Raw genomic sequence first — 14,954 nt, 5'->3', positions numbered from 1 at the left:
AGATCTTGCCTTTGATGTTCAATAATATGAATAATTTATGGAATGCCTCAGGGGAATGATGAGTGATCTCCGGTACGCTAAATATCTGTGATATGAAAGCAAAAAATACTCTCATGTGAAAAGAACATTGCCATATTCGGAAAGAATGTTGCCATATTTGGATGCCTATTTTTTAACCTTTCAAAGATTCCGAAAAGTCTGGTTTATGTTTATGATTAATTTTGTTGCTCCGTCTCCAAACTATAATTCAAAGAGTAAAATATGAGCACAACAAGAACACAAATATATGGCGATGTGTTCATTTTGTGCTCATTTTTCTCTAATTTACAGTCTGAACGTGAGGCTAGAATGGTAGAGCGCATGCATGAGAGTCTCAGGGCTCGTCCCTATTATCCGCGATAGCAATTAGCGACAGCCGATTAGTTTGGACCAGGAAAACAAATTTCAAATGAACTGCCACTTCGTCCAAATCACCAAAACCTGAATTAGGAACGAATATTGAACATTCACGTTTGTACACACCGAAGGCAACAAATAATGAATTTCCAGCCGTAAAATCCGCTGTAGCTCATGATGTGGACGAGGCGTAACATAAATGATTCGCCGTTCACGCGCTCAACGTCACGCTAGACTGGGACTAAGCGAGGGGATGATATTCAGTGATCACCATCACTCTTGTCACCAGTCGTGTGATCACCGTGAGAGTCGCCGAAAGCGTGTGTCGGAAGTGAGGTTCCAGCATAGAAAATTATTACTCAACACCATGTGTCGGAATGTGCATCAGAAATCGGCTCTCAACTAGCTTTCCGAACAGCTATGCAGGTAATATGTAGTTCATTTTCAAACGTGTATTAAGTCAGATGATCTGTAAAACAAAGAATCTGATGTAAATGCTGTTCAAATGACTACATTTTTTCTAACCATTCTTCCACCCCCCCCCCCCCCCCCACCCCCCTCCCTCCCTTCCGATCCACGTCATCCGCTTCCTGCTTATCTCATACAGTCCCACGCTTCGAAAATCTGATGAAATAACTCCACAAAGAAACGAAACCGGTATCACGAGTGGTGTGTGTGACAACTGTCCAATGAACTGGGCACCCAGATACCCAGTGAACAAGATATTTTCTAATGCTAGGGAGTTTTGATTTCATCTTGGTCTGCAACTCGGTCTTCGTTGCAAAAGCCTGCTGGAGGTTTACTCCTACTAGAGTTACTGTTTTATTTCTATCTATTCCATCACGCATAACTACTCTTTTGCACTACGATGTTTTCGATTGGCTTCCCGCTTCTATGGTAGCGTGGAACTGAATAGACACGTGCTCGTTACCTCGCTCGTTGTTGCCTTTTTATTTCAATCTATACCATTTGTGCTACCAAGCTCCATTAGTATATTAACTTTTACACACGTTTTGCCCGTCTCTATAGTAGGACACCAGGCGCACCCACTATAGTTTTGCAAGTAAGCATTTATTTTTCGTTTCGTCCGGTTGAGTGATACCGATCGCCTGAGAGAGTGTGTTCATTTTAGTATTTATTCTCGCCTTGGCATTAATCTCGGACTCGGACGGTGGAGCCACCAGGCGTTAATAAGATACACGCCAAAATGACGTAATCGCCTTTAAAGTGTTTTCTAAAAATCCGGATCCATGAAATCCGGATCCATGTTAGAAGATCGTCGAAATAATTTTGTTTTCTAATATTGGATGATGAAATAAACACCAGGGATGGCGAATGAATGAGTAAACAAAGCTTTAAAAAAATATTTCTTCCGGAAAATATGATGCCTCAAGAAAGCGAATCTGTGGACAAACATTGCATTTTGTACCACATGTGACTTTTACAAAACGATGTTTGATCGTTGTTGCGAATGCAAAGCAAAGAAAATTACTGTTTTCTAGTAAGTAGTACAGACGACGTAAGTAGAGACGACGATAGTAAAGACACAGGTTGAGATGGGACGATAAACGCAGTTGCCGGTACAAGGAATTGAAACATTCATACTAGTTGAACAAAAACTTAAGACAATTTTTTTAAATAAATATATTAACATTTAATTATATCTCAATTTTGAATTTCAACTTGAAATTAATTTAAATTGGAGCAGCTCATCCGTACAGTCGTGAATAGTTGCTATAATATGAACTCATGATTCAGTTAAATTTGATATAATGCATAAACATTTTACGAATAAATCAAATCGAATGGGTTTTGCTGCTTGGCTACACGTAAGCAGACATCCAACATGCGCTGTTGCGCAACATCGGTGTCTATAAAACCCGATGATAAGGGTATTGGAAATTTGGAATGGTTTTTGATCTTAATAGAATCCGATCCATCCGGTCCGATACTGAAATCATTTCACAACACATTCCCATCGAGGGGAACCCGAGAGATAAGATAGGAGTTATCGCTTTCTAAGATAACTACATACAGCATAAGGGGCTTCGGTTGGCGCTAACGTGTTTAAGATCCGCAGTTGCCGGAAACAGCCGTTGGAAGCAAGTTGTAAATTGTTCGACTCGAGGATATTGATCCAATCGTTGTGCAAGAGTGATCTATCTTTGTACCGGTATGTGCTGTGTTGGCAATGTGTCTAGGATAACTCCTCAGAAATTACCAGGTGTGCTTTCATTTCAAAACTGAAAGTGTTTTTCTTGTCACGTATTGACAATATCATTGATAGTGTAAATTGTTGATCGTTATGTGAGTAAGTTAATAAAAAGTGATTTCGTTATTTTTATTCGATCGTTGTCTGTTTAGAATTAGTAGATTAAATAATTCGCTCATTTTAGGAGTTTCTCACATCAACAGATAAGCATACTGAGGCAGAAAATATCTTATTGTTTGAAGTTCATTCGTTCAATTTCATTTCATATAAGATTCCTTAATAAAATCATTAAATATCATTCCTTTTTCATCATTATTTCTGCCTTATTCTTCATTCTCCCCTTCATCCATCAATCCCGTACCATGTATCTCAAGCCACGTAACCCGTGCCACGTATTCCATGCCACGTATCTCGTGCTACATATGTACCTCATATCACTTATCGTGTATCTTATACACCTAAATGTGTTTGTATGAAAGAGAAGATAACGACACATGGTTCAGTGTACTTACTGCACATAATCCTATATTTCATGTAAAGCGCGTTACCGTCGATATGTCCAGTGTTATTCAGTCATTCTTGCTCGCGGATGTATTAGTTAAATAACGATATTTATTGAAAAAATAATATCAGTGTTAAATTTATTCCTTTTCTAGACTCATCATCGATCACTCGAATGACTTCATGGAAAATGGACTAGATATTTGTTGTACGAGAAATCAACCGAAAATATGAAAGATCCCGGATCCTCTAATTACCCTGGTAGAAATAATGATATCAACCTTCTACAACTAAAAAGGACTGGTACAGCTAGCACAATTTCAAGCGATACAAATAATGGTATCGGTGTTTCGTCCTTAATAGACAGGATGAAATCAGAAAATCTTCCTGCTACACTACAGATGAAACCCAATCATTGGGGGATTGACTTATTTCTGTATGGCATATCGCATTGGATCTAACTTTGGATTATCATCAAACAAAAAATCTCGAAAAACATTAAAAGTCATTACATCCACCCACAAAATTCAGCTTCATAAGCTGCAGCGTACTCGAAATTCAGAACAGTCGATAACATCGTGTACCATTTCAAAAATGGCAAACATCATCAAAGGCAACAAAGGAACACTAAAGATCCAAGCGATGCACAAAATTTGAACGCCCATCTCCAAAATGTCTCTGAACGATTCCCTGACTGATCGAAACAAGAAACGATCCAATGGATCTATAGAAACATTTGCCATCATTTAACGACCCAGAACTGCAGCCGTCTTATAAGGAAAATCTACTACAATTGATCATCTACACGGATTTTGATGACGAAGCTAAGGAAGTATGGCGGCCAGCAGATCAATTAGTCTTGGCTACATCATTCTAAGGAAGAATGTGGGGCTTGGTTACATCATTGGACTACTACTAATCATCGTTATTCATCAGCATCGTTGAACTCATCCTTGAGGTAAATGGTATCAACAAAACTAAGATAAGTTAGCTAATAAGGGAGGGTTTCAAAATTGTATCAAAATTCAAAATTGTAGCTAATAAGGGAGGGTTTTAAATGAATGATCATCAAATCGAAAACAGTCATATTCACCGTCCAAGCCGTCACGAGTATCTAAATTGTATTGGTGTTGACATTTAAAACAGTTGCCACAATCATGCAGAGCATACTAAGGAAGAATGTGGGAATCAATTAAAAGACTGGACGCATAATGACAGATGCCAGTTGCTTTATGCTGGTTGGTTCTATATGACTTATTCGATCATTGCACCGACTTCAAACGTTTCACCGAGGGTTCACGGAACCAGAGCGTAATATTGATAGATAAAAATGTATCATTGAGAATTTTATATAAACTTATATACGGTGCATCATTACTTGAATGAATGCATGAAGCCATAAGGAATACTGGAATTATTCATGGTATTGCAGGTGACGTTCCATTGATTATATACAGAACATTCACCAATTTGGGAGATTTGATAATTTCTGAAAAAATAGAAGAGAAGTGTTAAGGCAAGATAAAGATATTTACCATTGAGTCGTTCTGGAGAAACAAACGCTACGAAAGCATATTGATACAATTTTTGTTCTTGGCTACTCGCTCCATCTTGCTATTAGTGAGGAAGATTGGAAAAAGTAGAATTGTTACCTTCAGCTAATCCAAAAGCTTTCAATGATAGACATAGCATCTATTGGTATTTTACAATGATTTTGATTGCAATGAACACGGCGTCTCTGAAGAATACGAACTTCAAAGATGGCTTTATTGTAATTGGCTGGTGAATAACTATTCAAATAAACTTCAATTCATTGATGAAGTCATAAGACATAAAAAAATTTAAAAATATTAAAGCACAATAGCTACAGTTCTACAGGGGGGTTCTAATAAACAGTGCAAGAAAGTAGAGGAATCACCATTTTGAATCAATCAAGCATCTCGTAAAGCATCTAACATACACGAACAGGTTGAAAATGAAAAGCTTCTGGAAGTGCAGGCATGCTTTATTCGGTTTGGAGCAACACTGCTATCAGACTTATTGGCTCTACAGAGTAAAGATCTTGCTTGTACATTATTTCTCAATGATTCGGATTTCACCAACGACTCAGACACTGTAGAGGAAGTTCTTTGTTGCATCGAACAACTCATCTATTTGATTATTATATATCATGAAGCGTTCCAAGCGGTTCAAAGTATTATTCAAAAGTGGGAAAAAGATATACTTAAATAATCCACAAAACAGGTGTTTCTTATCAAGAATACAAGCAACATCCCAAGCGATCTTAGTGGTTATCGCATTTGTGATCTAACAGGCGAATCATAGAAGCTGATCCTCAATGAAGGCATTCCTTTATGCACAACGACCATTTCTCCAAGCTACTTTTTCAAAACAATTTTCAAGAATATTCTATCGAAGAAGTTATCAAACTGTTAGACTTGGGAAGGCAGAGAGGGGCTGATAACAAAATTGTGAAGAATCATCAACAAATTCCTAACAATTATGTCCAACGTTATTGAGTAGTCGAGGCAATGACAATTAGAACAGTTAATTTAGGCCAGTCTTAAGATTATAGAGTGGTCACAGTCATACAAAACATGCCTGATTTGCAATAAAAATAAATCAGCATTGATAAAATAATCGAACGCATAATGAAACACATAGATTCCAATACAATTTTTCCTGAGGCTAATAGTTTAGGAGACAAGAATGAACCTATCGTTGATAACGAAGCAGAAACGGTGTTTATATTGTTGGAAGAAACGGTATTTGGAAAGTCGACGAGTCTCATGTGGTTGGCGTGGTATTTGCGGAAACAAAATTCTAAATCCTGGATTGTTCGATGCAGTCTACCTGATTATTGCACCGATTTCAAACACATCATTGATGGTTCACGGAACCAAGTCGGAGTGTCCATAGATGAAAATGAAGCATTGGGAATGTTGTATGAGCTGATTCGTGTATCGCTCATTGAGATTTGTAGTAGCTGTCAATCTTCGTTTAGGTTGGTTGCTTGAAAATGTTCGGAGTGCTTAATTCTTCCTGATCGTTTCCCAATGTGGAATGAGGAACTGACGATACATCGTGGTTTTCCCCCCCAAAAAATCGCAATTAAACTGCGGATATTTGTAACGAAGTTCAAATCAGGTTTGATGGTGTTGCTTTTAAACGGATTTGATGAAATCGCGACTCATTACAAGGAGGTAGTGTTGAAGTTTCTTCCTCGGTTTGTATGGAATTTGATGGAGTGAGGAAATTGTAGCTCGCCAGTCGTCCTTACACTTTTAAAAAGCAATGGAAAGAGGCATTCAAAAAGATGGTTTATTTCCGATTAAAATATGTTTCCCTGCAAGGTAAAGGGTCTATGCTGTATAAGATGATAAAATTGAAAATGCATAATGAACGCATTGGCGATAATGAAGCATTTTATTTCCGTAACATATTATGTGTTCCGTTACGTTGGAATCTACATGAAATGAGTGGTATTGCATTGAACCTTATGATGCCAGTCGATATTCTTGTAAGACTTGTTGATCAGTACATAGCGTTTTCTTCAAAAAACGCTCAATTAAGAGCAATTTGAGAAAATGAAAGACATATCCAAGTCATCGTTTACTGTGGAATCGTTTGTAGAAATTCAATTCCATTTGACATATTAAAAATTATGAGTGTGTTCTTACGCGGGTAATAATCCAATTTAGAATGCTGTTCATGGTAAAAAAATGCAAAAAGTAAAACGGTAACATTAAATAATGGCACTATTGGTGTTATTTGACAAAAATGAGTTGGACGTTATCTTAGCAGATACAAAGAAACGTGAGTCGTATAATTACTTGAACAAAATACATGAACCCATAGAGAAAACTGGAATTATTCATGGTATCCAAGACGAATTTCCAATGCTTATAGATCGAACATTTGATGAATGTTTGGCTGGTTGATGGCTTATCATGTGTCAAATAGAATAGAACCGTCAAGGCAAGATAAAGCTATCTAGTTTAGAATCGTGCTAGAAGCGACAAACACAACGAAAGCAATTGTGTCAATAATTCATCGCCAACACCATTCTCCTCATCTTCCTATTATGGAGGAAGTGAGAAAAAGTAAAATTATTCTATATAGCTAACCCAAATGCTTTAAACGGGAGAGATACTAGGTGTAGAACATTATTATATCTATTGGTATCTGACACGGAATCTAACGAAATCCGAATCTAACGAATCATATATACTAAACGACAAAGCAAAGTTATTTGGTTAAACCACTTTAGATTGCGTATTACGTGAAGATAAGTCTAAATTTATACTATTTCTTTTGCATCATAGAAGTCTAATCACTATTGATGTACTTTACAAACAGGTAATTTTAGTTGGACATGTTAATGTTCATTTAGTCATTAATAAATATGTTACGGAATACCTAAGCCGAAAAGTAATCGATGACGAATCGCACAATGTCTGAACAGACAATTCGTGTGATAGTCTGTAGAGACTGTGCGATTGCTTTCCGGCTTAGATATTCCATAACATATTTATCAAATGCTTCAAAAGCTACATGAACATTAACATGCCCAACTAAAACTACCTGTTCGTAAAGTACTTCTACATTGATTAGGCTTCCATGATGCGAAAGAAATAAAAAATATCTAGACTTATCTTCACGGAATGCGCAATCCAACCAAATAACTTTGTTTTGTCGTTTATTAGATGTGATTTGATAGATTCGGTCAGATATCCCGTCAGAATTCGTGTCAGATACCAATAGAGGGAATAAAGTTCTGCACCTATCATCTCTCCCATTGAAAGCCTTTGGAGTAACTGAAGGAAATAGTTATACTTTTTCGAATCTTCTTCAATAATAGCAAAATGAAAAGGATAGTGTTGGGCATGAATTGTGTCAATATGCTTTCGTAGTGTTTGTTGCTTCCAGAACGACTCTAAACTAGAGATCATTGTCCTGCCTTAACGCTTTTACTCGTCACATGACAAGTCAGCAACCAGCCAAACATTCATGGAATGCTCGACCGGTAAACATTGGAAACTCGTCTTGGATATCATGAATAATTCCAGTTTTCTCTATGGCTTCATGTATTTCGTTCATGCAATTATACGACTCACTTATCTCTGTATGCGATAAGATAACGTCCAACTCACTTTTTGTCAAATAACACCCATAATGCCATTATTACATGTTATCGTTTCACTTTTACTATCTCATTACCATAATGCTTTTGGAATAGGATTATTAACGGTGTTTATATTCACTCTAAATTTGTAAAATGTCAGATGAAGTAACGTTTCCAAAAGCAATTACACAGTGAACGATGGCTTGGATATGGCTTCCATTATCTCAAATTTCTCTCTATGTACTGATCATCAGGTCTTATAAGAATATCCACTGCCATCATAAGGTTCAATGGAATATCACTCATTTTATCTAGATCCCAAAGAAGCGAAACTTGCAATACGTTATAGAAATCGTAAACCCCATTATCGCCAATGCGTCCATTATCCATTTTTAATTTCATCATCTTATACATCATAGACCCTTTATCATGCAGGGAAACATTTTTTAATCGGAAATACATCAACTATTTGAATGCCTTTTCGAATTGGTTTTTGAAAGTGTAAGGACGACTGGTGAGATACAATTTCCTTACTCCATTAAATTGTGCAAACAGAGAGAGAAACTTCAATACTACCTCCTTATAATGAGGCGCGATTTCATCGAATCCGTCCAACAGCAACACCAACTTACTTATTTTGAACATTGCTACGAATATTCGCATATAAATTGTGTTGTTGCGGGATAAACAAAGATGTTTTATCAGCGATTTGTTCACAATGACGAATCGATCAGAAAGAATTAAGTATTTTGAACAATTCCAACCAGTCAACCTCACGAATCATAGATCGCTGCTACAAGTATCAATAAGCGATAAACGAATCAGCTTATACAACAATCCTATTGTTACATTTTCCATTTTGAACATTTCCTCTTGGTCCCGTGTCCCATTATAGAAGCGTTTGAATTCGGTACAATAATCAGATAGATTGCATCGAACAATCCAGGATTTAGGATCCAGTGTCTGTGATAGCCATGTGCAACATGTGAAACTAGTCGACTTTCCAAATCCCGCTTCTCCCAACAATATCAACACCGTTTCTGCTTCGTTACCAACGATAGGTTCATACTTGTCTCCTAAACTGTTTGCCTCAGGGGAAATTGTATTGGAATCTGTGTGTTTCATTATGCGTTCGATTATTTTATCAATGCTGATTTATTTTTATTGGAAATCAGGCATGTTCTGTATGACTGTGACCATTTTCTAATCTTAAGACCGATCTAGATTTTCTATTTTATATATTATTGTCTTGTCTACACAATAACGTTGAACATAAATGTTTACAGTTTGCCGATGATTTTTCAAGATTTTAATTTCGGTCCTTTTTTGCCTTCCCTAGTCTAACAATTTGATAACTTCTTCGATAGAAAGCTCTGGAAAATTGTTTTGAAAAAATAGGTTGGAGAAATGGTTGTTGTGCATAAAGGAATGTCTTCATTGAGGATCAGCTTCCATGATTCTTCTGTTAAATCACAAATGCGAAAACCGCTAAGATCGCTTGGGATGTTGCTTGTTTTCTTGATAAGAAACACCTGTTTTGTGGATTGTTTTAGTATATCTTTTTCCCATTTTTGAATAATACTTTGAACTGCTTTGAACGCTTCATGATATATAATAATCAAATAGATGGGATGTTCGATGCAACAAAGAACTTCCTCTACAGTGTCTGAGTCGTTGGTGAAATCCGAATCATTGAGAAATAATGTACAAGCAAGACCTTTACTCTGTACAGCCAATAAGTCTGATAGTAGTGTTGCTCCAAACTGGATATCGCAGGGCCAAAACTTCCAGGAGTTTTTCAGTTTCAACCTGTTCGCACCAAACTGATAAGTTTTTCAAAATGAAAACCTGTTCGTGTATGTCAGATGTATATCAGAGCTGCTGGGCTGACTTGAAATGGAGATCTCAATGCTCTCTAGTGATGTTTCTTTGATCTATTGAACTTTATATGTGCTAAGGTGTTTTTAATATTTTTAGATTTTTTTGGGTATCAGGTGAATTCAATGGCTTGGTTCAATAAAACATTCGTCTTTGTAATTTTTATTCATTAACATGCATAAAAGAGTGACTTTACTTTAATGTTCACTACAGAAAATTCTATGATGCGCTAACACCAAATCACTTTCCTTGCATTGTCGATAGATAGCATAGATTATAATCATGCAATGGACCAAGAATTAGTCAGCAGGTTTATCCGTGCTTTGCCTGCATTCCTGTAGAGAAACCAATAAAACCTAAACGAGAATAAAATGTTGATATAATATTATTTGTTACACAATAACGCATTCAGTTTTCCTCTGACTTTAAGAAAGAAGAAAAGTCTATATTTGGATGTGTTTTCTAGTGCCGGCGTCCAGGTAAGTGCTCTGATTCGGTTCAGGAACTTGCGATCACCGCAACTCTGTAATCGCTGTTGCATGTGTCGCTGGGTTTTTGATCCGGTTGGTAGCTTATCGCAAGCCGCTATCTTGCCATGAATACAGCGGTCTCTCCATACGCGACATTAAATCCATCGATAAAGCGAGCGATACTCATAGTGTCAACGATAAACCAGGCATGATGGTTGCTAGCTATTCTGTTGATAACCTAAATTTGTCTACGCCTGGCTTCTGAAACCCTCAGTTCCTGCAAACAATTTTGTCACCACTAACAAGGACTTGAGGAGTGCTGAGTTGTGCAAATGAAACAGCTCCAGATTACCAGATACGCATTACCTTTCACAAATCCTATGCTATGCTGGAACCACATAGCAAGCGTCTCATTCAACCCCCAGCAGAACTACCAATCCATAAAGAAATGGAAATAATTTCACGTCTAATAATGGTTTGGTTGTGAGAGATAATTGATTTTGAGTGGCAGTAAAATAGTCTAATGAAACTGTTATAATTATCGTTAATTGAAATTTAGAAACATAAAAGCAACCGGTTTTTCTAGAATCGGAAAATTGGTAATTCATAGTACACAGAGATGAAAATAAAGTAACATATTTGATTAATTTACTTTTTAGATATAAAAAAAAAATTCCCTTCCCAAATGGGATTTTTAAATACAAATTGATTTGTGATTGCCTCCATAGATAGGAGGAAAACTATTATAAAAATTGAAACTAAATTATTGGGATGCTCTGTTGTGCGAATTGCTTTCTATTGAATGTAATTATGGTTATTTCTATCTGAGTTGCAGCATAAGATGCACACATGAATACTTATATTTAACAAAATGGTTCAGGAGACTCAAACATTAGTTAATAAGCTATTTTTGATCATAACACAGCAAAGTTATTCGACATTGAAATAACAAGTAACGTCCGCAAAACCGCACGGCCTTGCAGGTTGAATTCGCAGGACGTAGTATATGCGCCGTTGACGTTGGCGGTTTCCCTATTGAAGGAGGTTTCGAGATAACAGGAAATGTAAATCAGTGAAGAGCCTGCTGCTTCACGTCACGCACATTAAGTGTTTAATGGGAATCGTTTCCGTCGGAAATGCATCCTTACTATCGGCGGTTAAGAGGAAATCGGAAGGTAAAATTACACGCTACTTGTGAGATCTCTCAGTCCTGCAAATGCATTTCAGTCCGGGAATTGGGTAGGTATCTTCATTATAAATTGATTGCATTCATAAGTGATGCAGGGTAATAATTTGATTACAATTGAAGCTGCTCCACGGTATCGCAATATGATCGGCAGGAACGCTACTTACGTCCTCAAAACATTAATGAATGCGTCCGTTACTGATACGTAGATGATGCTTGGGAACATTGTGATGAGCTTAATTTGCAGGCAATATTTGAAAGGATCATATTCCACTGTATTCGGAAATCCGGTTGCGGTGAAATTCAATAACCGTCCGTCCTCATTTGTTTGGTTGATCAATTTTACGCGTTCACTTGCGTCAATATTGAGCGCATGTTGACAGTGATATGAGAAAATAACTAACAATGCATGTTAATTCTAATATCGATGGCAGAATGACTATTCATATTGTTATTAATTTGCGATCAAAAATATGTGAATGATCTAAAAATGTAATATATAAATTGAACAATAATCGAATTGGAATGTTATGATACTGTTTGTTGTTGAATACACAGCATTTCAGTGGATTCCATAATGAACATACAATGCTTTTTCGGTTATCAGTGAGAAGGTGAGATCTTCAAGATAAGCTGTCACAAGCCGTTCACAGACAGCTCGAGGATACAGATTATCTGGAAGCTGCGCTGAACTAACGTACCTACACCACAGATCGGGCGTCTTCCGAATGCCGAGCTTTTGAATTTGCCACCGAAATTCAAAAGACATACTTTGAAATTCAAGCAGACATCCGTACCACCCTGCAGCAACGCAAGCATCGGAGTGATTTAAATAGCTTAATTAAAATATTCTGCCGGCAGCCGTCTAATGGCGGCGAGATAAGAACGACAGGCGACCACACGCATCCGCTACTGTTTGCCGGTATACCGTGGCAATGCGCTGTCAGTATGCAATATGCAGCTCGATGGCAATATCTTACGGTGTGCCGGGTTTAAAATCTCCACTTTCATTATCTGATGGTAGCAGCAGCCGGATCGAGCAAGACATTCTGTTCGCCGGCAGTCTTGAGTATGAATCAAGGATTTTCAAGAATGGTCGATAAAAGGGGAAAAGAGAAGGTATGCCTTGGATTCAAATTTGGGAAGCGAATTTAGATATAATCTTCTTCTGCACTATTCACTGTTAAATTTAGTGTTCGCTATGGGTTTTCGTTCGTTGGTGTCAGTATGCCAAACAACTTAGCTAAATAAGTAACTAACGGAAAAACATAGGAATTCTTAACGGTTGTTATTTATCTCGAATATCTCTCTTAATCTGGTTGCATCATTCTGCATTCCAAAACAAGGATGTCAAAGCATATAAGTAGCTTCATACCATATAGCCATCACCGCAATGTACGAAAAACGAGTATAATTTATATAGCCTCGTCGACTTAATCGATTCTTATAGTGTCCTTGCCATATAGGAGACATTCTTAGCATCCCGACCGTTTCGTGAGCGAAAGCAATACAATGCAGAAAACAGCCTTGCTATGGCATGCAGGGAAAATGGTGACATCGGATATGATAAGTTATGCTGCATTGCGTTGCAATATCAAACATCTTTAGCAGTGCAGTGTTTTGATAAGACGGAGGAATAATTTGTTTAGCTTCTTAGTTCATTGAAATTTCTCAGCTTGTCAAAAACTGAACAGATGCATTTAAAGAGAAGGAGCAAACACTATATTTTGTCTGGTTGTTAGAAGTGAGAGAAGCTCCCACTTTTCTGACCATAATGACTTTAACACCCGGGCAAGCTTTTACTGGTAGCTACCCTTAATTGAAGCCATAATTTATCAAGTACAAGAAAGCTACCACTGCTAGATGAAGCTTGATCACACTCCACCCCGAGCAAGTAGTGCTCGGTAGCCGCGTGTACCTAATTATGCAGTCGGGAGCCAATTTTGCCAACCGCACTTCATCATGCTACTAGGCAGGCAATCATCGCTACGCCAAACTCCGAAGGCGATCCAAACTTACCCTAGCTATCGAGGCAATCGCTACTGTCTTGTAAGTTTTGTCCATCCAACGGCCAAGAGCATCGCTGCGTTTAGGCAGTGCACACAGCGCGTTGGCGAGCGATCCTGTGTCGTGTACCTTGCGGCGTACTGCATCGAGGCATGATTTAGGTGTTGAAATACACTCCGTCTTGAAAATGGCATATTCATTAAACATCACCGGGTGGCCCTTACCGCACTTTATCCCAAGGTTGAGCAGAAACGAAATTTTATGTCAATACAGATAATTTGCAGCACCTCTAGTGAAGCCATCGGCACCTACTTGTTGCTTGCTGGCGATGTTAAAACATGTTTGCGAGTAAGTTGGTTGTTGTAGTCTTGTAGCTGCAGCCGGCACTGCCTTGCCATTGGTCTTTAGCTGCATAATAGTCGTGTAATTAAGCTTAAACGATGACAGGTAATCAAAGCCCACTCAGTAAACCAGGTCGCAGCTTGGTGGTGGGCCTATAGACCAACCCAGCAGATAAATCGTATTTAGTATGATAATTTGAACGGTTATTACAACTAAGCAAATCGTTCAGCTTGTGCTTTCACTACGATTTTCATGAATATTTTTCTGACATTGTATCTAGCACCATCCGCTCTGTTGGAGTAATTGTTTATATTGTCATGTATAATTGCAAATAAGCTGAACTAAACTAAAATGTTTGACTTGCAGTAATCAAAATTGTCTAAACAAAATCTACCCAAAATATATCTGGTCACGATTTCTATGTTTAGCAGTGTAACCCAAATACTGCATTGTGGCTAATTCGAGCAATTAAACTCAAGAAGTACCGTAAGTAACACACATACAATGTACTACTCTCATTTTCTGTAAAGAGGCGCTACCATGCTAATAAAAATTAGATCACGAACTGCTCGTTAGTAAGCTTTACATCGCGTCTTGAATCTCCATGAACCCTTCAACCTCCGAAGTTACTAGCAATCATTGGCAGCTTGCGATAAAACAAGCAAGCCGAACGTCATCACGCATGAATATTAATGAAATTATAAGCCATTGTCGAAACCGCCACTTAGTAGCCTCACTCCAAAGCACCATTACGAGCCCCGGTACAGCTTCCAATTCGAGCATGTCCTTTTCAGATTGTTAGCCTGTTTAGGAGAGTCTCACACTCATGTGATTAGC

General features: G+C 37.7%; 1 long non-coding RNA gene across 1 annotated transcript; it reads left to right on the top strand.

The window, feature by feature from the left end:
* The first annotated feature begins 698 nt into the window (after nucleotides 1–698).
* LOC125954366 (uncharacterized) lies at nucleotides 699–10,510 on the top strand. Its single transcript, XR_007469030.1, has 2 exons — nucleotides 699–822; nucleotides 3,265–10,510. It is a non-coding gene; the product is annotated as an uncharacterized LOC125954366 (long non-coding RNA).
* The last annotated feature ends 4,444 nt before the right edge of the window (nucleotides 10,511–14,954 follow it).

The sequence above is a fragment of the Anopheles darlingi genome, chromosome 3, assembly GCF_943734745.1.
Source record: "Anopheles darlingi chromosome 3, idAnoDarlMG_H_01, whole genome shotgun sequence".
Lineage (NCBI taxonomy): Eukaryota > Metazoa > Arthropoda > Insecta > Diptera > Culicidae > Anopheles > Anopheles darlingi.
This window is presented reverse-complemented; position numbering and strand designations above follow the sequence as displayed.